The 22856-nt window shown below is 40.3% G+C and overlaps 1 long non-coding RNA gene across 1 annotated transcript; it reads left to right on the top strand.

Moving 5' to 3' along the window:
* Positions 1–579: 579 nt before the first annotated feature.
* On the top strand, positions 580–21511 carry LOC116270575. The gene is made up of 3 exons (XR_004178699.1): positions 580–3306; positions 4158–4245; positions 19546–21511. It is a non-coding gene; the product is annotated as an uncharacterized LOC116270575 (long non-coding RNA).
* Positions 21512–22856: the final 1345 nt, after the last annotated feature.

The raw sequence follows: 22856 nt of genomic DNA, 5'->3' as shown, positions 1-22856 counted from the left end.
CAACCATCACCACTATACATTTCTAGAACTCTTTTCATTTTGCAAAACTGAAACTCTGTACCTATTAAATAACAACTCCCCATCCCCCCTTCACCCAACCCCTGGCAACCACATCCTACTTGCTCTGTGAGTTTGACTACTCTAGGTAGCTCATATAGCTGAAATCATACAGTATTTGTCCTTTTGTGTCTGGCTTGTTTCACCTAGTGTAATGTCTTCAAGGTTCATCTATGTTTGTAGCATGTGACAGAATTTTCTTCCTTTTTAAGGCTGAATTAAGTTTTAAATTTCAGTGGGTGTAAAATATTCCCTTTCTGTTGTTTTGGTTTTTGTTTGTTTTTTGTTTTTGAGACGGAGTCTCACTCTGTCGCCCAGGCTGGAGTGCAGTGGTGACATCTCGGCTCACTGCATCCTTTGCCTCCTGGATTCAAGTGATTCTCCCTGCCTCAGCTTCCCGAGTAGCTGGGATTCTCCCTGCCTCAGCCTCCCAAGTAGCTGGGATTACAGGCACCTGCCACGACACCTGGTTAATTTTTATATATGTATTTTTAGTAGAGACGGGGTTTTACCGTGTTGGCTAGGCTGGACTTGAACTCCTGACCTCAGGTGATCTGCCCTACTCGGCCTCCCAAAGTGCTGGGATTACAGGCCTGAGCCACTGCACCTGGCCCACTTTCTACTGTTGTGTGTCTAGGTGGTTCCCCATTTTTAACAACCGCAGCTAATGAAAATCGGGCTCTTTCAGTGTAAGTATTTTGAGGCCTCAAATAATAATGAAGATGAGAAAAGACAAGTCTAGTGCCCAGAAAATCTCATTAAAAGCACGTCTTCTTGTTTTTATCAGAAACGCTTATCCTGTATTTTAAGATGCATTTAATTGAGATTTTGTTTAAGACATAAGAATAAAGGATTGCTCAGATGTGTAACTTTGTTGTTGTTCATCCGTAATGATTACCACATCGTCTTGGTCAATGTATTCACTGACCATAAAAGCAGAAAACTGTGCATTTCCTTGATAATATTAGTAATGAGTTGGCAAGTGATCTCTGAGCTTTGGGATGGGCTGAAAGGTGAAATGGAAGATGTTCTAACCTGCCAAGACTTGAGTTAAAGCCTTTTAAATTGTTTCTTTTCCAATAATTGCTAAGATTATTAAATTGCAAAGCTGGATAAGGAAGCTTGTGGCATGTATTTTGTTTTAGACAGTAAGCTACTAAAGAGAAAAACAGCGAGACATCAGGGAAGCAAAGAACAAAATTACGTATAACAATCTTGATAATGTAAAATGTATTTTTCAATATAAATAAGAGCTCTGATAACAAGCTAAAAACTTCATGGGCATGGATGTTCCCGTTTTCTTTAAGGGAAGAAAATTTTAAATTGGATATTATTTTATTACCTCAGGTAGAAGAAACATTTTTGCATTCATTATTTATACCCTGCCAAGTACAAAAAATATTTGAGGCAATTTGAGAGACTATTAAAGAATGCAATTAAAGAAATCTAAGTAGAATTTCCCTAGCTTGTCTTGTATAGTTCAGGCACTGACCTTTTATCTGAAAATACTAACAGAAACCTTAAAAAAGAACATAAACTTTGATGACTGGAGGGAAATTGTTTAGCAGTTTCTTGCATGGCAGTGGCTAGGTCTGTCTACCTAGGGCTGGTCAGTTCCGTTTTCTCTTGTAATTAGGAGTTTCTTGGCCTGTAAATAAAGTAACCATATGTTCTAGATTTTCTGGGGCAGCCCCAATTAAAAATATTCTTTCCTGTTGTTAGACCATGTGTCAGACCATATGTACTGAAATTTTTATGGAAAATGTGGTCAGCTTACTCAAAATTGTCAGTATTTCCCTAATGGGCCTTTTCTTCAAGGTACCCAGACGCCTCAGTGTGGGTTGGGGTTCATGTCCCACCCATTCTGTGAGAATCGGCTGATGTCTTTGCATTTTTGTAAAGCCTGACCTGCTTTCTTCCAAAAACCTTCCTTCTCCCATCTCCCACTCCACCTATGGAGTGCCACAATCTGCCTAGCGTTTGATTGTACACCATCTTTTATTGTTATGTGCGGTTAATTTCATCTTCTCGACAATATTGCAGTCTGGAGGAAAGGAAAACCATCTAAGCTTCTCCCACAACTTCCGGGGGCTAGGCACATAGCAGTTCCTGTTTTAAAAATCAAAACAAAAAAGATTGATTAATTTGTTTGTGTCATTCAGAGCAGGGACCCTTTTAGTCTCTACCAGAACCCTGCAATGAACTTGTAAATATTTTACTATCGGTAAAAACCCTTACCACCGCACCAGATTTCTATTCTAATTCTAAGCATTTTATTTTATAAACACATACACACACACACACACACAGAGACACACACACACACACACGGACTTCAGAAAGTTCACAGAAAAATGGAATTAAAAGATATAAATAAAAAATGCAAACTTTATCAACGTAAGTTCCATCAAGGTCAAGATGTTTTGTAAGTGACGATACCAGCCACTTAGTCCATTCCTAAAGAACTGAGGGTCCTGGGAATCTACCCATATCAATGCAATCCTTTTTATATTATTAACTGAAGAAAAATGGGTACCCTTTACAGATTTTTAAGATTAGAAACCAAAAAGAAGTCAGAAGGAGCCAAATCAGGACTGTAAGGTGGATGCCTAATAATTTAACATCAAAACTCTCCCAAAATTGCCCTCGTTTGACATGGGCAGGAGCGTTGTCAAGGTGGAGAAGGACTCTCTGGTGAAGCTCTCCCAGGCATTTTCTGTTAAAGCTTTGGCTGACTTTCTCAAACTGTAATCATAATAAGCAGAAGTTACCATTCTTTTGGTCCTCAAGAAAGTCTCCAGAAAGTTTTTTGAGATGCTTAAGCAAAATGCCTTGAACATCCCAAAAAACTGTTGGCATGACTTGTAATCTTAACCAGCCCACTTTTGCTTTGACTGCACCACTTCCACTTCTTGGTAACCATTTCTTTGATTGTGCATTGTCTTCAGGATTACACTGGTAAAGCCATGTTTCATCTCTTGTTACAGTTCTTCAAAGAAATACTTCAGGATCTTGATCCCATTTGTTTAAAATTTCCATTGTCTGCAGCTGATCTGGGCTCAACAGTTTTGGCATCCATCAAGCGGAAAGTTTGCTCAACTGTAATTTTTCAGGCATAATTGTGTAAGCTGAACCAAGTGAGATGTCTATTGTGTTGGCTGTGTTTGTGCTGTTACGCAAGTCCTCTTCAACTGGGGCATGGACAAGATGAATTTTTTCCTCACAAATTGATGTGGATGGTCTGCCATGGTGAGCTTTATCTTAAATATCACCTCGTCCTTTCTTAAAATGAGTTATTCATTTGTAAACTACTGATTTTGGTGGGGGTATTTTCCCCATAAATTTTTCATAAAGCATCAATAATGTCACCATTCTTCCACCCAAGCCTCACCAGCAATTAGATATTTGCTCTTTCTTCAATTTTAGCAGAATTCATGTTGCTCTGATAGAGGCTTCTTTCAAACTGATATTTCATCCTTCTTAGTGCCTCAATGAGATCCTGTTCAGACATGCTATAACAAATCAGTATGAGCTTCTTTTAGTGTGAAAAAAATTTGAAATCTATACATAGTTTTTCATAAAATGCATTTTCCATCAACTTTTAGAAGTTGCGACCAGGCACGGTAGCCGATGCCTGAAATCCCAGCACTTTGGGAGGCCAAGGTGGGTGGATCACTTGAGGTCTGGAGTTCGATATAAGCCTGGCCAACATGGTGAAACCTCGTCTCTACTAAAAATACAAAAATTAGCCGAGCATGGTTGCAGGCACCTATAATCCCAGCTACTCAGGAGGCTGAGGCAGGAGAATCACTTGAACCCAAGGGGCGGAGGTTGCAGTGAACCGAGATCACACCACTTCACTCCAGCCTGGGCAACAGAGTGAGACTTCATCTCAAAAAAATATATAATAGTAATTAAAAATAAAAAAAAGAAGTCAATTCCCTTGTATATATTTGGCCAGTAAAACTCAGGCCTTAGTTTCACATATGTACTAAGGAAAAATGGTTTTAGGACTTTGTAATTTTGTCCCAGAACTATAGGTGGATAGAGCGCTAACATTTCTTTTTCAGGCTTATCTTCTTTCTCTCCCCTCACTAAAGGTGTCCTCCCAGGCGTCAGTGCTCAAGTCTCTGACTATCCATCTGCTCTGTGGAAGTTGGTTATGAAGGGACACACTGTTCCCTCCAGGTAATCACCATCAAATCTACATTTCCACAGCAGCTTTTCCCTGCACTCCAGCTAGTGAGTCAACTAGTCAGAAGGTATAAGATATGGGGCACAGATAGGGGAGTATGGAGTAGGGAGTTTGGGGAGATGGACAATATCAGGAAAAAGGGAATGTTTTCAAAATATTTATAGTAGATGAGATCTAGTAGGTCTCGGGTGAGACTTGGGCAAATGTATGTCGAGGGATTCGGTGATTCTTATTTCAGAGAACCACAGTTCCAGAACTCTTAGTTTCAATTCCTTGTAGTACAACTTTAAAGGTTGCCATCAGCATAGCTCTATCACACCGCCTTCCCTTTCCAGTTTCCCCATTTCATTCAGTATTAATACTCTTGCTTTTTCTGAGAAATTAGAATGTTTAAGAGAGTTTAATGTGCCATAATTGTACATTTGATGTGTTAGGTTGATAAGAGTTATTTAAGTACTTGAGGGAGGTTTTGCTTATTAGGTTGTAAGTTAGCTCTTCAGGCATTTGAAATGTTTAAAATAAAAACTGACTTTATTAAATTTATAAATGCAGTTTAAAATGTTTAAGGGGATTTAATTATCTACTTTGTAAATGGTACTGAATTGTTTAAGTAAATTTAGTTTCTTCAACATCAGCTCACCAAATATTAATCATAGAAAAGTGAATTATTCTTCATCTGCATAACAAGATTAGTAATTTAAACTCAAGAAAAACTAGATTTTTAACTGTGTAATAAAAAATGGAATATTAATTTGCTATCCCAGTAAGTGTAAATAGTTTTTTCTACTTCTAAAGATTCCTTTCCTGCCCAAGACCTAAAAACAAATGAATAAACCTCTACAACATCAAAAGATAGAGCTTAAATATGTTTAAATGTAATTGACACTTATTCCCCACAGTTTCTATGCTCTTTATGGTTCTGAAATTTCTGGAATATAAGTGACTCAAAACACCCTTCTTTAATCTGAAGAGGGGAATTATGAGCACCTTTCAAGTTATCTTTTAAATACAAAGTTCCTGTATTGGATACGTAATATGGAATACATTGTACTATGGAATGGAATTTGCTCACTTGATGAGTACATGATTTGTGTTAATTCAAGCCTATCACTGAATAAATTACGGAGACTCTTCTATTAGCTAGAAAAATATCTCAGACCTGACTAGGCGCAGTTTCTCATGCCTGTAATCCTGGTACTTTGGGAGGCTGTGGTGGGTAGATCACAAGGTCAGGAGTTTGAGACCAGCCTGGCCAACATAGTGAAACCCCGTGTCTTCTAAAAATACAAAAAATTATCCAGCAGTGGTGGTGGGCACCTGTAATCCCAGCTACTTGGGAGGCTGAGGCAGGAGAATTGCTTGAGCCTGTGAGGCGGAGGTTGCAGTGAGCTGAGATGGTGCCACTGCACACCCCGGGCGACAGTGTGAGACTCCATCTCAAAAAAAAAAAAAAGAAAAGAAAAAGAACAATATATCGGACCTGACGCCTCCCCCTCTCCTCCAACTCCCCACCTTCATTAGTTTTTATTCTTGGAGCCTTAGGGTAATCCAAGTGAAATAAAGAATTGTGACGCCAGCAGATCCTAACATAAATGTAAAGCCTAAAGTCTTCAATATTGGGAAAGTTGACATAGTAGACTGTTCTTTTCTCACTTTCAGACTGTGCACATCTGCTCCTATAAAACTGCAAATGAAGCCACTACTACTGTGCAGGCACACTGCGCCTGATTAAATGCCTAACCAGGCTCCATAGCATCTTTCAAGCACTGTCACTCCTCTTGCTACATTGACTGGGCAGGAGCAAATGGCCTATGCCATGGCCTGTCTTGATAACCTCACGCTATAGATGACCTCTTTTTTTTTGTTGTTGTTTTTGCTTCGGAGGCTTCTGCTATTCATATTTTTACTATGGAAACAAAAATTCCTATGACACTACCTTCTGAGTTAGTGTAATTGAAGGGTACCTTGGGATTGCAGGAAAATTGTAAAATACAAAACAAAACAAAACAAAATTACCATATGTAAGTACTTATCATGTCAATCAAAGTGAATCAGGATTTTTCTTATTACTGTAAAACCAAAATAAAATTCAGAAACAAATTGGATAATTAGATGCTAAAGCTAATGCAAGATGCAGCTATCTTCCATCACCCCCAGATTAAAATGTTTATGTTTATTTAATCAGTTTTCTTTAACTTTTGGTCGACTCTATTATAAACACAGGTTATACGTTTAAAACTATAACATAAATCATACTTTAAAAACCATACTTAAAACCTAGTTTTAAAAACCCAGGTTTTTTGTCTGCTTTATACCACTAGTATTTCACATAAGATTTCATTTTCAGAAAGTGTTCCCTCCTAAAGAAAGTTTCAAAAGCCATTGATTTATTAGGCTAAGAGCCTCCTAGTTCTCCTCTGGGATTCCAGTCCTTCCCTTCTTTATCTTACCTGGAGCACCACCAAAAACCTAGTATATTTTCCGAAATTGTGTTATATATTCTCCCTCTTCAATAATCTATAAATCCACTTTGTAGACTACGAAATTAAATTCAACATTTTTGATCTGACTTTCCAGGCAAACGTAATCTGACCCTACTCTAGCTATACAAATATGTTTCCGTAGTCACCCAAACAGACTCTGTAGTCCAGGAAAGGTAAGTCTGTGGCACCTCTACTTCCTTATCTCCTGCTCTTGACAGATCCTGCCAATCCTCCTGCACTGAGCCATAGCCCACTGGTCACTGACATTTTTTGGTAAGGCCTGCCCCTGCATTTTTGTGCGTTATGTCCCTAACCTGAGACTTTTGCCCCTCTCCATTTACCTACTCTAATTCCTTCTTATCCTTCACAGTCCACATATGTATGGAGGCTGCATGAGCTTCCTAAGTGCATGATGATCTCTTCTTCCCACTGATTTACAATTTAGTTTTTCCTAAGATCTTTCTTTGTTCTCTGGTCTTCCTTCGGGATCACAGATATCTACATTTCTTCACAAGGTTGTGATGTCTGTAGGGATCTATTCTTGAAAGGTAGAGGAAGGTAACTTGGACAAGAGTGGTAGTAAAAGGGGGTAGATTGATGATATGTTGAGGAGATAGGATTAAAATAGCTAGAGATAGATTGGATGCAAAGAAGGAGCATGAAGGAACAGTCCAGGATTCTGGCTTAAGCAATTGGGTTGAAGAGATACCATCCATTCATTAAAATCAGCAAAGGTAAAGGGGGAATAGATTAGATGTGACTCTGGCTGGAAATGCAGGTACTATGGAGTGAACATAAGTTCAATTTGAATATGTTAAGCCTAAGAAGTATGTGGGACCTCCCAGGAGAAACGCCAAGTGGCCATTTAGGTATATGGCAATGAAGATTAGTAGAGAGGTACAGACTGTCCCAGACATTTGGAGGTCACTGGTGTATAAAAAGCATTTAAAGCCCTTGGGATTAGCGAAGTCACCTATTGGGAGAAAATGTAGAAAAGAAGCAAAGAGAACCACCAGTATCTTGTGAGTTATATTCTCATCAGTCAGATTCCTACAGCGTATCAACTCTAGAAGGGTTAATAAAATCGGATTTCTTAACTGGAACAACTTCATAATCATTTCTCCCTCCATCATGACTCCAGTAAGGTAGCTACACCAAAACAAGCAGCAGACCATTCCATCATGGCAATTCTATTTTAAAACACAGCAGAGATTATTATCCCCACTGTACAGAGGAAAAAGTGACTATGAAAGCTTAAGCAATTTAGTTAAAACTGCAGAATCAGTGAGTGACACACAGGAATGAGATTAAATTCAGGGCATAGAATTGCAATTAAGAAGAGCTCTTTCTACCTTTCAAGAATAGATCCCTACAAGTCATCACAAGCTTGTGAATAAATGTAGACATCTGTGATCTCAAAGGGAACACCATAGAACAAAGAAAGCGCTTAGGCAAAACTAAATTATAAACTGATGGGAAGAAGAGATCATCATGAACTATTATCCTGTGATTAGATTATTGCAAAATTCTCCCAACTGATCTCACCGTTTCTAACTTAATGACCCCTCCAAACCTTTATGTATTTATTTATTTATTGAGACAAAGTCTCACTCTGTTACCCAGGCTGGAGTACAGCGGAACAATCATGGCTCACTGCAGCCTTGACCTCCCTGGGTTCAGATGATCCTTCCACCTCCGCCTCCTGAGTAGCTGAGACTACAAGTGCATGCCACTACACCTGGCTAATTTTTGTATTTTTAGTAGAGGTGGGGTTTCACCATGTTGCCCAGGCTGGTCTCAAACTCCTGGGTTCAAGTGATCCACCAACCTCGGCCTCCCAAAGTGCTGGAATTACAGGCGTGAGTCACTGCGCCTGGCCTGCAATCCATTTTCCACACAGCAAGCAAAGGATCTTTTTAAAGCGCAAATCTCATCACATATAATTTTGTCCTTACGTGTCATATTCAAAATAAATCCAAACTATCTCCAAGTGGCCACTAAGGGCCTTTGTGACCTGGTCCCTGCCTACCTTTCCAGGCTCATCTCCTGTGCGCCCTTCTCTCCCTTGATCCCTTCCAAACCATATCGGCCTTTCAGATCCTCAGATACACTAAGCTCTTTACTACCTTCTGCTTGACAGCTTTCCCCTCACCCCATCATCTGGTTAACTCCCAGCTCCACTTAAAGTTTAAGAGAAGCCTTTCCTAATCCTCTAAACAGTAATTAGCACAAGATGCAATTATACTTTTATTTGTGTGATTATTTGTTTGTCCATCTCCCCTCTGGACATGAGGTCAGGAACTACTTACCACTAACTTATCTAACTTACCACTGTATAGTCATAGTGACAGTTAGAGCCAAGGTATTTGTAGGGTCTCAGGAGAAACTTTGTTCTATGAGTTTTCCCTGTGTTGTCTCTCAGGTGCATGCCTGTTGTTTGGATGGTGCTGGATAAACATTACTAATGCCTGCTCTTCCAGCTCTTCAGGTCGTTTGCCCTTCTACTAGATCCTTGTGTGTACATGCAATTATATTGCTTCAGACAATCAGATTATAATATCATTGACTGGGTAATGGAATTACTCTACTAATAATAACAGTAGCCATGCCACAAATATCAACTTTAAGGTTTTCTAAATGCTCATAGTGAGCGTTATCTCATTTAATCTTGGAGTCTGGACCTGAAGATGCATTCTGCTACCTCAGTTCATTTGGATGATTCCCAAAGCTGTATCAACAGCAGCTTATATTCAATTCATCACTGAAGGAAGGGCTACTTCAGCTGACAGCTGATTTTATGCTTTTTTAGTAGTTCCATCTCAAGACAGTGACCTTTTCCTTACTCAAATTCTGGGGACTCTTACTGTATGTATCCCTCAGTTTACTGACTATAATTCCTTCTAGGATTATTGGAATGGATAAACAAGATAATAATAAGTAATATTTGTTGAATGTTTACTATGTTCTGTACAATGTTTTAAGTGCTTTACTTGCACAAATTTATTCACTCTTCAAAATTCCCCATGAAGCAGGTAGCATTGTTATGCATTGTTATGCTCATTTATGAAGGGAGAAATTGAGACACAAAGAGTTATACCAATTATCACTTTGCTAATAAGTGGGGAAGTTGGAATATGAACCCAGCAGTCTGATTCCAGAGTCTAGGCCCTATGCAACATATATGTGAATGCTTACTCTTTGGTAATATTTATTCTTTAATGATATTACTTTTTAATGTATTTACCTACATTTTAGGGAGAGGTTACTGTGTGCCAGGCATTAAGTGCAGTGCAGGAACATAGTTTGCGCTCTAGTGGGGAAGGTAGATTTGAATGATGATTATAACAGTGATGAGTGTTATGACTGCGAGAAACCTGTGTGTAGAGGGAGCATGGAGCAGTGGGACTCAGTCTAATCTGGGGCTCAGAAAGTGCCTTCTTGAGGAAGAAACATTTTGGTAGGATGTGTGCATAGTGTGCCAGAGCATTCTATGAATGACTGAGGAACTAAAAAAAGTCAAGACAGCTGGAGTTTCTTGAGCAAGGAGGCAAGTGGAGTGAGATGATGCCGAACCAAGCACTGGCTCCCATCACACGGGCCTTGGATGCCATAATAAGGATCTGGTACTTTATTCTAAAGGTCTTGACAGCTATTAAAAAGATCTCAAGAAGTGCAGAGTTTGGAAAAGACTGTTCCAGCTGAGCATGGTGGCTCAAGCCTGTAATCCCAGCAGTTTGGGAGGCCGAGGCAGGCAGATCACTTGAGTTTAGGAGTCTAGTAACATAGGGAGACCTTGTCTCTACTAAAAAAAATCAAAAAGTTAGCCAGGCGTGGTGGTGCACACTGTAGTTCCAACTACTGGGAGACTGAGATGGGAGATCACTTGAGCCGTGGAGGTAGAAGCTACAGGGAGCCATGATCACACCACTGCACTCCAGCTTGGGTGACTGAGTAAGACCCCATCTCAAAAAAAAAAAAAAAAAAAAAGAAGACTGGCTGGCTGTGGTGGCTTATGCCTGTAATCCCAGCACTTTGAGAGGCCAAGGCGGGCGGATCACCTGAGGTAGGGAGTTTGAGACCAGCCTGACCAACATGGAGAAACCTCGTCTCCACTAAAAATACAAAATTAGCTGGGCATGTTAGCACATGCCTGTAATCCCAGCTATTCGGGAGGCTGAGGCAGGAGAATCACTTTAACCCAGGAGGTGGAGGTTGCGGTGAGCCAAGATCACGCCATTGCACTCTAGCCTGGGCAACAATAGTGAAACTCCATCTCAAAAAAAAAAAAAAAAAAAATACTGTTCCAGCAAAGAGAAGTGGGAGTGAGAAGGCAGAAATCAGTGGGTAGGTTGTTGTTATCTTCCAGGAGAGAGGGGCTGGTTGTGTGAGCAAGGGTGGCGTCAGGGGTCATGTGAGGGAGTGGGTGTGTTCTCAACATATCTCGGAGGTAAAGTGGACAGAACTTGGTGGTTGATCGGATGTGGAGGGTGAGAGGAAAGAAGGAGCCAAGGTTTCTGACTTGAGCAAAGTTTTGACAATCGAAATAGAAATGGATAAGAGGAATGAAAGCAGTTTGGGGTAAGGGGACTGACAGAATAATGAATTGAATTTCAGGGCTGTTGAAACAGAAGTGGATGTGTCCAACAAGTAGGTGATTTATAAGGGTCTGAAGCTGAGCAAGGAGAGGTGGGCTACAGAATATCTTTAATCTTAAAATGGACATTATTCACATTTACTATTTCCAAAAATAACATGTATCTTAAAATTCAGTTTGCTTGCTGGGCGCAGGCTCACGCCTATAATCCCAGCACTTTGGGAGGCTGAGGTGGGAGGATCACGGGGTCAGAAGATCGAGACCATCCTGGCTAACACAGTGAAACCCCATCTCTACTAAAAAATTACAAAAATTAGCTGGGTGTGGTGGCACATGCCCATAATCTCAGCTACCTGGGAGGCTGAGGCAAGAGAATCGCTTGAACCAGGGAGTCAGAGGTTGCAGTGAGCCGAGATCGTGCCACTGCACTCCAGCCTGCTGACAGAGAGAGACTCCATCTCAGAAAAAAAAAAAAAAAATTAAGTTCAAAATAGAGGATATTCTATGAAGTAAGTATATCCTATAAAGAAACAATTAATTTGTACTTAATGGTATTTTGAGAAATTAGAGAAACAGGCTTTAAAATACCTTTTTATCTTGAAGAAAACTTTACCTATGTTTAGCATAGGTAAAATTCAGCACTAGCACTGAATTTTGGCACAAGTGCCAAATTGGTACAGTCCAACTTAATGGGGCTTTACCATAATTGTTAATGGGCTTGAAGTGTTTATTCTTTTTAAGTAAATCCAAATCTTTCCTTCTTCCAATTCTACCTCCAACACAATTTTGCTTACGCCACTAACTTCATTAGAAGTCTCTGTCTCCATGTTACAAAGGTACGCCTTTGTCAATGTGGGATACAATAATGTGTCTGATTTTTAGGAACTCAAATTAATATGATTTTATTGTATTGTGTTTATGTCTCCCCGAGCATAAAATGCTGAATCATTTGGTGTAATTGTGGCAGGGTTTCACATATTCATTCCTCCATCCTCAGCCATATAGGTGGGAGAAGAGGTAAAGAAACTGTAAACTTTATTTAGAAGAAGGAGTTTACCAACATCCCATTCTCAAATCCTACATCATTTACTGTCTCTAAGGTGTTTTTGGTTTCTGGGGGCATTTTTGGCCAATATACTGTCTTCCATTGTTAATGTTTATATTTATTTATTTATTTATTTATTTATTTACTTATTTATTTCTTTTGAGATAGGGTCTGGCTCTGTCACCCTGGCTGGAGTTCAATGGTGTGTTCTCAGCTCACTGTAACTTCCGCCTCCTGGGATCAAGCGATTCTCCTGCCTCAACCTCCTGAATAGCTGGAACCAAGTTGCATGCCACCATGCCCAGATAATATTTGGATTTTTTAGTAGGCGGGGTTTTGCCATGTTGCCCAGGCTGGTCTCGAACTCCTGAGCTCAGGCCATCCACCCGCCTTGGCCTCCCAAAGTACTGGGATTACAGGTGTGAACCACCACACCCAGCCTTCCATTGTTAATTTAGTGTTCATAAATGTGTATATAACCTTCCCAATGAGATATTAACCTAGCAGGGGAGCAAATAACTATGGTTACTCCCTGACAATCTTTATGTCCGGGATCTTTACCTAGTTTTCTGTTCCATTTCTAGCAGGTCTTCCCAGGCCCTCCAACTAGGGCCATCCAGATCTCACAAAGATCCCTCCTTAGTATAGTCAAGGTTCAGGGAATATTTTGAAACAAACCATTACTTCCTAATCTGTCCTTCCCTAATCTCCAAACCAGATAAAGAGATTACAAGAAAGAAAAACTGCCAGGCACAATAGCACACATCTGTAGTCCCAACTAGTTAGCAGACTGAGGCAGGAGGATCACTTGAGTTCAGAAATTCGAGGCCAGCCTGGGCAACATGGTGAGACCCTATCTCTTATTGAAAAAAAAAAAAAAGGCAAACAGAAAAACTACACAGCGATATCTCTCATGAACATAGATGCAAAAGTATTCTAACACAAAATATTAACAAATTGAATGCAACACTATATAAAAAAAAATTGTATACTGTGACCAAGTGGGATTTAGTTCAGATATAAAAGGCTGGTTCAACATTCAAAAATCGATCAATGTGGCCGAGAGCAATGGCTCACGCCTGTAATCTCAGCACTTCAGGAGGCCAAGGCAGGCGGATCACCTGAGGTCAGGAGTTCGAGACTGCCTGACCAACATGGTGAAACCCCCATCTCTACTAAAAGTACAAAAATTACCTAGACACGGTGCCAGGTGCCTATAATCCCAGCTACTCAGGAGGCTGAGGCAGGAGAATCGCTTGAACCCAGGAGGTGGAGTTGCAGTGAGCCAAGATTGTGCCACTGCACTCCAGCCTGGATAACAGAGTGAGACTCCGTCTCAAATAAATAAATAAATAAATAAATAAATAAATAAATAAATGTAATCCACCACGTCAACAGGCTAAAAAAGAAAAATCATATGATCGTATCAATTGATACAGAAAAAAACATTTGACAAAATCCAACACTTATTTATGATAAAAACTCTCAGCAAACTAGGAATAGAGAGAGCTTCCTCAACTTGATAGAGAGCATCTACAAAAAGCCTACAGCTAAAATAATACTTAATGGTGGGAAATTGTATGCTTTTCCTGTCAGATCAGAAAAAAGGCAAGGACATCCCTTCTCATCGCTCCTATTCAACAATGTATGGGAAAGTCCTATTAGTGCGATAGGACAAGACATGGAAATAAAATGTACAGATATGGAAGCAAGAACTAAAACAAGCTTTGACTAAGAAACAAGTGGAAGCATCATCTCCAGTTTCTTTTTCTTTTCCTTTTTTTTTTTGGAGACAGAGTCTTGCTTTGTCACCCAGGCTGGAGGGCTGGAGTGCAGTGGTGCAATCTTGGCTCACTGCAACCTCTGCCTCTCAGGTTCAAGTGAGTTTCCTGACTCAACATCCTGAGTAGCTGGGACTACAGGCTCACGCCACCATGCCTGAATAATTTTCTGTATTTTTAGTAGAGATGGGGTTTCACCATGTTGGCCAGGCTGGTCTTAAACTCCTGACCTCAAGTGATCCACCTGCCTCAGCCTCCCAAAGTGCTGGGATTACAGGCATAAGTCACCACACCCAGCCTCCAGTTTATTTTCAAATTTATAGACTTTCTTTATCGCATATTTGTTTTCTATTTCAAAGATTTCTGCTGTTATGTTTTTATTATTGACTTCCTTCTAATTCCTTTGGGTTTAATTTGCTGTTCTCTTCCTAGCTTCTTAAGATAGAAGCTTAAATCATGTGAATTTCCAATCATTCTTTTTCTCAAATGTATACATTTGAAGCTATGAATTTCTTTTTAACCCTTTCTTTTTTTGTTTTTCTTTTTTTTTGAGACAGAGTCTGGCTGTTGTCACCCAGGCTGGAGTATGGTAGTGTAATCTCAGCTCACTGCAACCTCCACCTCCTGGGTTCCAGCAATTCTCCTGCCTCAGCCTCCCAAGTAACTGGGATTACAGGTGCAGACCACCACGCCTGGCTAATCTTTTGTATTTTAGTAGAGATGGAGTTTCACCATGTTGCCCAGGCTGGTCTTGAACTCCTGAGCTCAGGCAAGCCCACCTCAGCCTCCCAAAGTGCTGGGATTGTAGGCATGAGCCACCGCGCCTGGCCTTTTAACCCCTCTTTACTTGTATCTCAGATGTTTTGAGATGTCTTATTTTTATTGTTATTTAGTTTTAAATATTTTCTAATTTATTGCTATTTCTTCTTAGAATTATGTGCTATTTAAAAATCTGTTGATTGATTTTCAAACACTTGTGGGGAGGGGTTTCTACTTATCTTCCTGTTATAGATTTTTAGTTGGATTCCATTGTAGTCAGAGAACACACGCTATATAATTTCAGTCCTTTGAAATTTTTGAGACTTGCTTTACGTGCTAGCATATGGTCCATTTTGATAAGTATTCACGTGCTCTTGAAAAACAGTATTTAGTCTGCATTTGTCAAGTTCTATATATGTATGTCAATTAGGTCAATTTAGTTACTTCTGTTATTCAAATCTTATATATCCTTACTGATTTTTTTGTCTGCCTGTTCTATCATCTATTGAAACAAGTGTTAAAATCTCCAATAATGATGGTGGATTTGTCTATTGCTCCTTTTAGTTTTGACAACTTTGCTTAATATGTATTGAAACCACGCTAGGAAACATTTTTTTTAAAACTTACAAATTATAAATTCTTAGGTACATTTAAATTTAGGACTGTTAATTGATCTTTTTATCATTATGAGATGTCCCTCTTCAGAGATATTTCTTGCTCTAAAGTCTATGCTGTCTGAATTAATGTAACAATACCAGCTTTTTTTTTTTTTTGGTTACTGTTGGCATGGCATAGCTTTTTTTTTTTTTCTATTCTTTTGTTTTTTTTTTTTGAGACAGGGTATGTCTTTCTCTCTTGCCCAGGCTGGAGTACAGTGACACGATCATGGCTCACTGCAGCCTCGGCCTCTTGGGCTCAAGAGCGATCCTACCATCTCAGCCTCTGTAGTAGCTAGTACTACAGGCCTGTGCCCACCATGCCTAGCTGATTTTTATTTATTTATATATTTTTTTATAGTGAGTCTCGCTCTGTTGCCCAGGCTGGAGCACACTGGCACAATCTCTGGTCACTGCAACTTCCACCTCCCAGGTTCAAGTGATTCTCCTGCCTCACCCTCCAGAGTAGCTGGGACTACAGGTTTGTGCCACCACACCCAGCTAATTTTTGTATTTTTTTTTAGTAGAGATGGGGTTTCGCCATGTGGCTAGGTTGGTCGTGAACTCCTAGCCTCAAGTGATCCACCCACCTCGGCCTCCCTAAGTACAGGAGTACTGGAATTATAGACGTGAGCCACTGTGCCCAGTCTCCATTGTTTTTCTTTAAACTTTGTGTCTTCTGTTTAAATTGAGTCTCTCTCACGCGCGCTCTCTCTCTCTCTTTATTTTTTTTAGACAATCTCGTCTGTCGCCCAGACTGGAGTGCAGTGGCGTGATCTTGGCTCACTACAATCTCTGCCTCCTGACTCAAGCAATTCTCCTGCCTCAGCTTCCTGAGTAGCTAGAATTACAGACATTACACCACCATGCCTGGCTAATTTTTATATTTTTGGTAGAGACAGGGTTTTGCTGTGTTGGCCAGGCTGGTCTTGAACGTCTGGCCTCAAATAATCCACCCACCTTGGTCTCCTAAAGTGCTGGGATTATAGGTGTGAGCCACTGCACCCAGCCTAAATTGAGTCTCTTGTAAACAGAACATGTGTTTTTCTTTTTTGTCTAAAAGTAATTCTGATCTTCTGATTGGGGTACTAATCCATTAACATTTAATGTAATTATGGAAATATTTATGTTTAACTCTATGATATTGTTAACTTGTTTCTATTTCTGTTCTTTATTTCTCCTTTCTTGCTTTTTGCGGGGAGAGAATCAAGTATTTTTATTATTCCTTTTTTTCCTCTCTTGTTTTAACTTATTGGTTATCAGCTTTAAGAGATGGGGTCTCGGCCGGGCGCGGTGGCTCAAGCCTGTAATCCCAGCACTTTGGAAGGCCGAGACGGGCGGATCACGAGGTCAGGAGATCGAGACCATCCTGGCTAACACAGTGAAACCTCGTCTCTACTAAAAATACAAAAACTTAGCCGGGCGAGGTCGCAGGCGCCTGTAGTCCCAGCTACTCGGGAGGCTGAGGCAGGAGAATGGCGTGAACCCGGGAGGCGGAGCTTGCAGTGAGCTGAGATCCGGCCACTGCACTCCAGCCTGGGTGACAGAGCGAGACTCCGTCTCAAAAAAAAAAAAAAAAAAAAAAAAGAGATGGGGTCTCACTCTGTTGCCTAGCCTGGAGTGCAGTGACTATTCACAGGTCTTTCTTGGGGTTTCAACCAAGAGTTTGGGCTTTGTTTTTCTATCTCCTCAGTACCACGCTGCTGCAAAATTCTTTGCCCAGCTCTTCAGCCTCCCAGCTCCTGTTTTTCTTTTGGTTTTCCTGCAGTCTCTGCCTGTGCTTGCTCAGCTTAGGAGTTTGAAAACATCTCAAGGAGAGATTGCATGTAGCCTTTTTGGGTTTATTTCTCTGCAACTCTCTCCTCCTTGAGATTTTACTATCAAGTCGCAGCCACTTGAGCAGCTTTGAACTCCAATCTGTCTCTTCAGCCTAATGGAACCACCACTTACTTTATTCCCTGACCTGTGAGTTGGGCCAGGGTGAGTATCGAGATCCCTTTGATGTGCCTCCCTTCTCTTAGGGATCATCTGCCTTGGTTGCCCTCCAATGCCTTCAAATATGCTATATACTTAGTCCATCGGTTACAGTTGTTTTCAATGGGAGGGTTAGCTCAATATAAGCTACTCTATTATGGCTGGAATCAAAAATCTTCTACTTTACGATAAATAAAAAATCTAAAAGAATTCAGGCCGGGCGCGGTGGCTCAAGCCTGTAATCCCAGCACTTTGGGAGGCCGAGACGGGTGGATCACGAGGTCAGGAGATCGAGACCATCCTGGCTAACACGGTGAAACCCCGTCTCTACTAAAAAATAAAAAAAAATTAGCCGGGCGAGGTGGCGGGCGCCTGTAGTCCCAGCTACTCGGGAGGCTGAGGCAGGAGAATGGCGGGAACCCGGGAGGCGGAGCTTGCAGTGAGCTGAGATCCGGCCACTGCACTCCAGCCCGGGCGACAGAGCGAGACTCCATCTCAAAAAAAAAAAAAAAAAAAAAAAAAAGAATTCAAAAGACTGGAATAAGGAAATTACAAAAACATAAAAACTGAATCACAGATTACAAACTTCAGTCCTAGTCTAAAGCCCATCCTTAAGTCTTCTGAATTCAGCACTCTGTTTAGAACAAACGCACTGTTTTCTCATCTTCAGTTTGGTTCTTTGGCAAGAGCTTTAACCTAGACTAAGAAAGTCAGGGTTTGGTTTCTGGACTTTTATATAAAAAGTATGTGATTCTGGACAAACTTCTTTTTATCACTTAGTTTTGTCACTAGTCAGGGAAGATGGCCCTTAAAGCCTGCTTGCCTTAAGTCCTTTAAGGAATAAGCTGGATATAAGTAAATAAATAAATACAATGTAAAGTCCTTGCCCTTTCTTCCTTGCAGAGTTGGTATGAGGTCAGCTTAGCTGTAGAGGCAAAGTTCACAAGGGTGCCTTCCCCATAGGGATGTGGGTGCTTTTACAAATTTTCCAGCTCTTGGACAATTTCTTCTCATGCTCTACTTTTCTTTTATCCCCTAATTAGAGCTGTGAATTAGACAAAAACATGATTGCAATTTCCTCCCCCATCTGGATCAGATTTGTCCTGTCTAACCTCTAAAATAAAAGAGAACACAGGTGTTTGAGTGGGATGCTGGGTCGGGAGAGCTGGTTGGCCAGGTGAGCCTGACCAGAGAAAATTACCTGTGGACAGGCCAGATAGGACCCCAAACTATCAGAAAGGTTTTGGTCAATGTGGAATCTGAACAAAAAGAGCTATTTATGTAATTCAAAAGTAGAACAGTATTAAGTTCAGGCAGACAGATGGATGTGTTCTCATGATTGGAATGACCTTTTGGACTGAATATTGGGGACTGATGGGACATGCCTTCAGAGGCACAGCCTCACTTTGTCTCTGACTCTGCTTTTTCTAGGCTTTGTGTCTGACAATCCCCTTCTAGTTGTCATATCCTCCTTTAGGTGTTTTACCAACTTCAGCTTGGTTGGTATCCTGCTTGTCTCCTCATGGTCACCTTATGTCTCTGCCCCGGTGCTTTATGTGTTCAATTTACATTGTTTTTAGAGCACATTGTTGCTTTCTGTTCCCGAATTTGCAGGGAGGACCTTATGATAATCCCCATGTCCACAGTGCATAATGGACCAGGAGCTTTATGTTTTATCTCCTGATCTTCACTCCAGTCTGGAAGGTCATCAGCTTCATTTCCACAAAGATGTGGAAGCTGAGGATGATACAGGCTAAGGATCTGCCCAAGGTTGGACAGCTTGAATGTCACAGAGTTTGTGTTCAAACTGAGGGCTTACCCCAAACTCAAAGTTCTGCCTGCTGCTGCTGAGTAAGCACCAGATTGTGAATTACTCCGAATTTTCAAGTCACCTGTAGAGGAAAGGGGAACTAAAAGAAAAAGTGGTTTAGTCAAACAAAAAACTTCCCAATGTAGCATACCTTTATGTCTCTTTGCCTTAATTTGTGTTTCTTTTCCTAGAATCCCATCTGTTTGTATCTATTGAACACCTACTATGTGCCAGAAACACATAGTAATACAAAAGACGTGAAGGCTATAATCTAGTAAGAGTGTAATTTGTACAACCTCTGAAGATGGTAAGTTAGCAATATTTTTCATCTTCCAAATGTGTATAATCGTTGACCAGAAATTCTACTTCTGGAATTACTCACATATGTCCATAAAGCCTATAGTCTAACTGTGAATATTGGAATATACATCATAAATGCAGAGTATATAATCACAAATTGAGATAAGTATCATAAAGGAAAAAAAGAAGTGCATTGATCAGGGTTAGACTAGAGAAACAGAGCCAGTATATAAATATATATATGTGTGTGTGTGTGTGTATATATATGTACATATATATATACACAGAGAGAAGGAGAGCAAGAGATTTGTGACAGGAGTGGGCTTATGTGACTGTGGGGACTGACTAGGCAAGTCTGAAACTGTAGGACAGGCCAGCAGGCTGGGAACTCTTGAGCAAGAGCTGATGCTGCAGTCTGCAGGTGGAATTTTTTCTTCTTCAAGGAAACTTGCTTTTCTCTTAAGAACTTTCAATTGATTGGATGAAGCCCACCCAGATTAGCAAAGATAATCTACTTCAAGTCATTTTAAGTAGATGTCATCACACCTACAAACCTTACTAGTAACTCCCAGGTTAGTGTTTGAATAACTGGCCTAGCCATGTTGACACATAAAATAAACCAGCACAAATAGGTCAAAACTGTGTTGCTTAAGATGCATTCAACAGCAAGAAAGAAAATCTAAATCCAACTACCTTAAACGTAGGAAATGTATTGGCCTACAGCATGGGAAGTCCAAACATAGGCTGGAGTGTCTGGCTCTGGCCATGTACTTGGCCCTCCCGCCTCTCGGGGAGGGGTTTGTGCTCAGGCTGCCTGATAAGATGGTGGTGGCAGTTCCAGATCTCACCTTCTGTATAAGGAAGAGAGAAATGATCTCTTCCTGCAACTCTCTGAAGAGTAGGAAATTTTTCAGATACCTCCAGCAAACCTCTTATTACATCTCATTGGCCTGAACTGAGTCATGAGTCCACATTTGGGCTAATCTCTGTGACTAGGGAATAGCATGCACTAAATGACTTAGTACTGAGGTCCTGAGTCAGTCGCCTGTGAGGGGAATAGATGACTATAATTCCCTTAGTCTGGAGCCTCCCTATCTTTTCAACAAATAATAATGCTTATATAGCTGGCAGATTGGAATGACTCAAAGCAAGCACCCTGGGCCTCCAGGTGGCCCAGGATTCAGCTGGCTATCCCAAAGGATAAATGTCTTTGCGTATCAATGGGTGGCAGCATATATATTGGGTTAGACCACCTGGGGACAGGATCCATTCCTAAATTACAAGGCTTCTACCTGATGTGGGAGGAGTGCAATGGCTACTGAGCAGACCATGGGTAGTGAGGGGAGAGAGAGGAAAGGTTTAAGAATCGAGAATGTTTCCCAGGTTCTGGTTTCAGTAACTGGGTAAATGCCAGTGGTGTCCTGGGTCTCAATTGCACTGGCTCACAGGAGCCAATTGTATGCATTTTGTCCCAATTCCATGTTCATTGGTGGGAATTGATACAATTGATACAAATTGGCAAATGATACAAATCCGTGCTTTTTATTGTGGTGGGGAGGCATCTTTTGTTCAGCCTTGATCAGCATATCTTTAGTAGAGCCATGCCAAAGAGAGAGGTGCACTGGAGGAAGGACAGGCTTCGCCTTTAGCTCCCTGTTGCAATCCTGCTCTCCTTTTTGTTGTTGTTAAATTGAGGTAAAATTTACATAACATAAAATCCACCATCCTATTCATCCTTTTTGAAGCTCACTCAAGCTCATGTATTACTGCTTCTTTATTTATTCTTCATTATAATAGTATATTTCTTTTTAGACTGGGCGTGGTGGCTCACACTTCTAATCCCAGCACTTTGGGAGGCCCAGGAGGGCAGATCACTTGAGGTCAGGGGTTGAGACCAGCCTGGCCAACATGGTGAAATCCCATGTCTACAAAAATACAACAATTAGCCAGGCATGGTGGTGCATGCCTATAATCCCAGCTGCTACGGAGGCTGAGGCCAGGAGAATCACTTGAACCCAGGAGGCAGAGGTTGCAGTGAGCTGAGATCACGCCACTGCACACTAGCCTGAGTGACAGAGCAAGACTCCATCTAAAAATAAATAAATAAATAAATACATAAATAAATAAATAAAATAATCATAATATTTTGTTTATTTTTAAGAAAGTAATACATTTACATGGTTCAAAATGCAGAAGGTACATACAAAAAGATATACAGTAGAATGTCTGTCTCCCTGTCTGTCCCCAGCTGTCCAATTTCCTTTTCTAGAGATAAGTGAATGGATTTTTAAAATATACCTTTAGAAAGTTATACAATAATAATAAATATTTAGAATATTTCTAAATGCATTTGCACACGTGTTACCCACATATACATGCACACACACAAGCATTGCTGTCTCCTTGCTTTTCTTCATGTAACAAAACATCTTGAAGATCATTCTATACCAGTACATGGAGAACTTCCTTAGTCCCTTCCTCAGTTCTGCATAATAATCTATTTGCAAATCAACAGAGCAGTTGCAAAGAAATTTCTATGTACTTGCTTTTTCATATATGCGGGCATATCTATAGGATAAATTCCTACGAGTAGAGTTTCAGGTCAAGGTTATATACATTTGCAAAATAAAAGATACTGTTTAAATTGCCTTCTGGTAAGATGGTATCAGTTTACATTCACTAGCAACAGGTAAGATGCTTGTTTTCTCACAGCCTTGCTCGCAAAGTACATTATCAAACTTTTTGCAATTTGTCGATCTGATAGGCAAAGAATGATATATTAGTGTAATTTAAATTTAAATTACATTTAAATACAGTAAAATTGAATTATTTAAATTAACTTACAAAAACATTTTCTTACATGTTTATGAGGCACTTCTATTTCCTTTTTTGTAAACTATCTACTTGTATCCTTTCCCCTTTTTTTTTTTTCTATTGGGTTTTTGGTCTTTTTCTTACAGTATTAAGTTTGGAGCTCTTTTTATCTGAAGGAAATTACATGTTTGTGATGAGAGTTGCCAACACATTTTTCTCATTTTGTCATTTGTCTTTTTTTGGCTTTGTTTCTGGAAGTTAAAAAGAAAAGTATATTGTTCAATCTATCAGACTTTTATGGCATTTTGGTTTTATGTAATACTTAGAAAGGTCCTCCTGACTCCAAAAAAAATTTTTTTTGAGACGGAGTCTTGCTCAGCCGCCCAGG

Source organism: Papio anubis, chromosome 15 (genome assembly GCF_008728515.1).
Source record: "Papio anubis isolate 15944 chromosome 15, Panubis1.0, whole genome shotgun sequence".
Classification (NCBI taxonomy): Eukaryota; Metazoa; Chordata; class Mammalia; order Primates; family Cercopithecidae; genus Papio; species Papio anubis.
The sequence above is the reverse complement of the archived record's forward strand: the minus strand, read 5'-3'. Positions and strand labels throughout refer to the sequence as shown.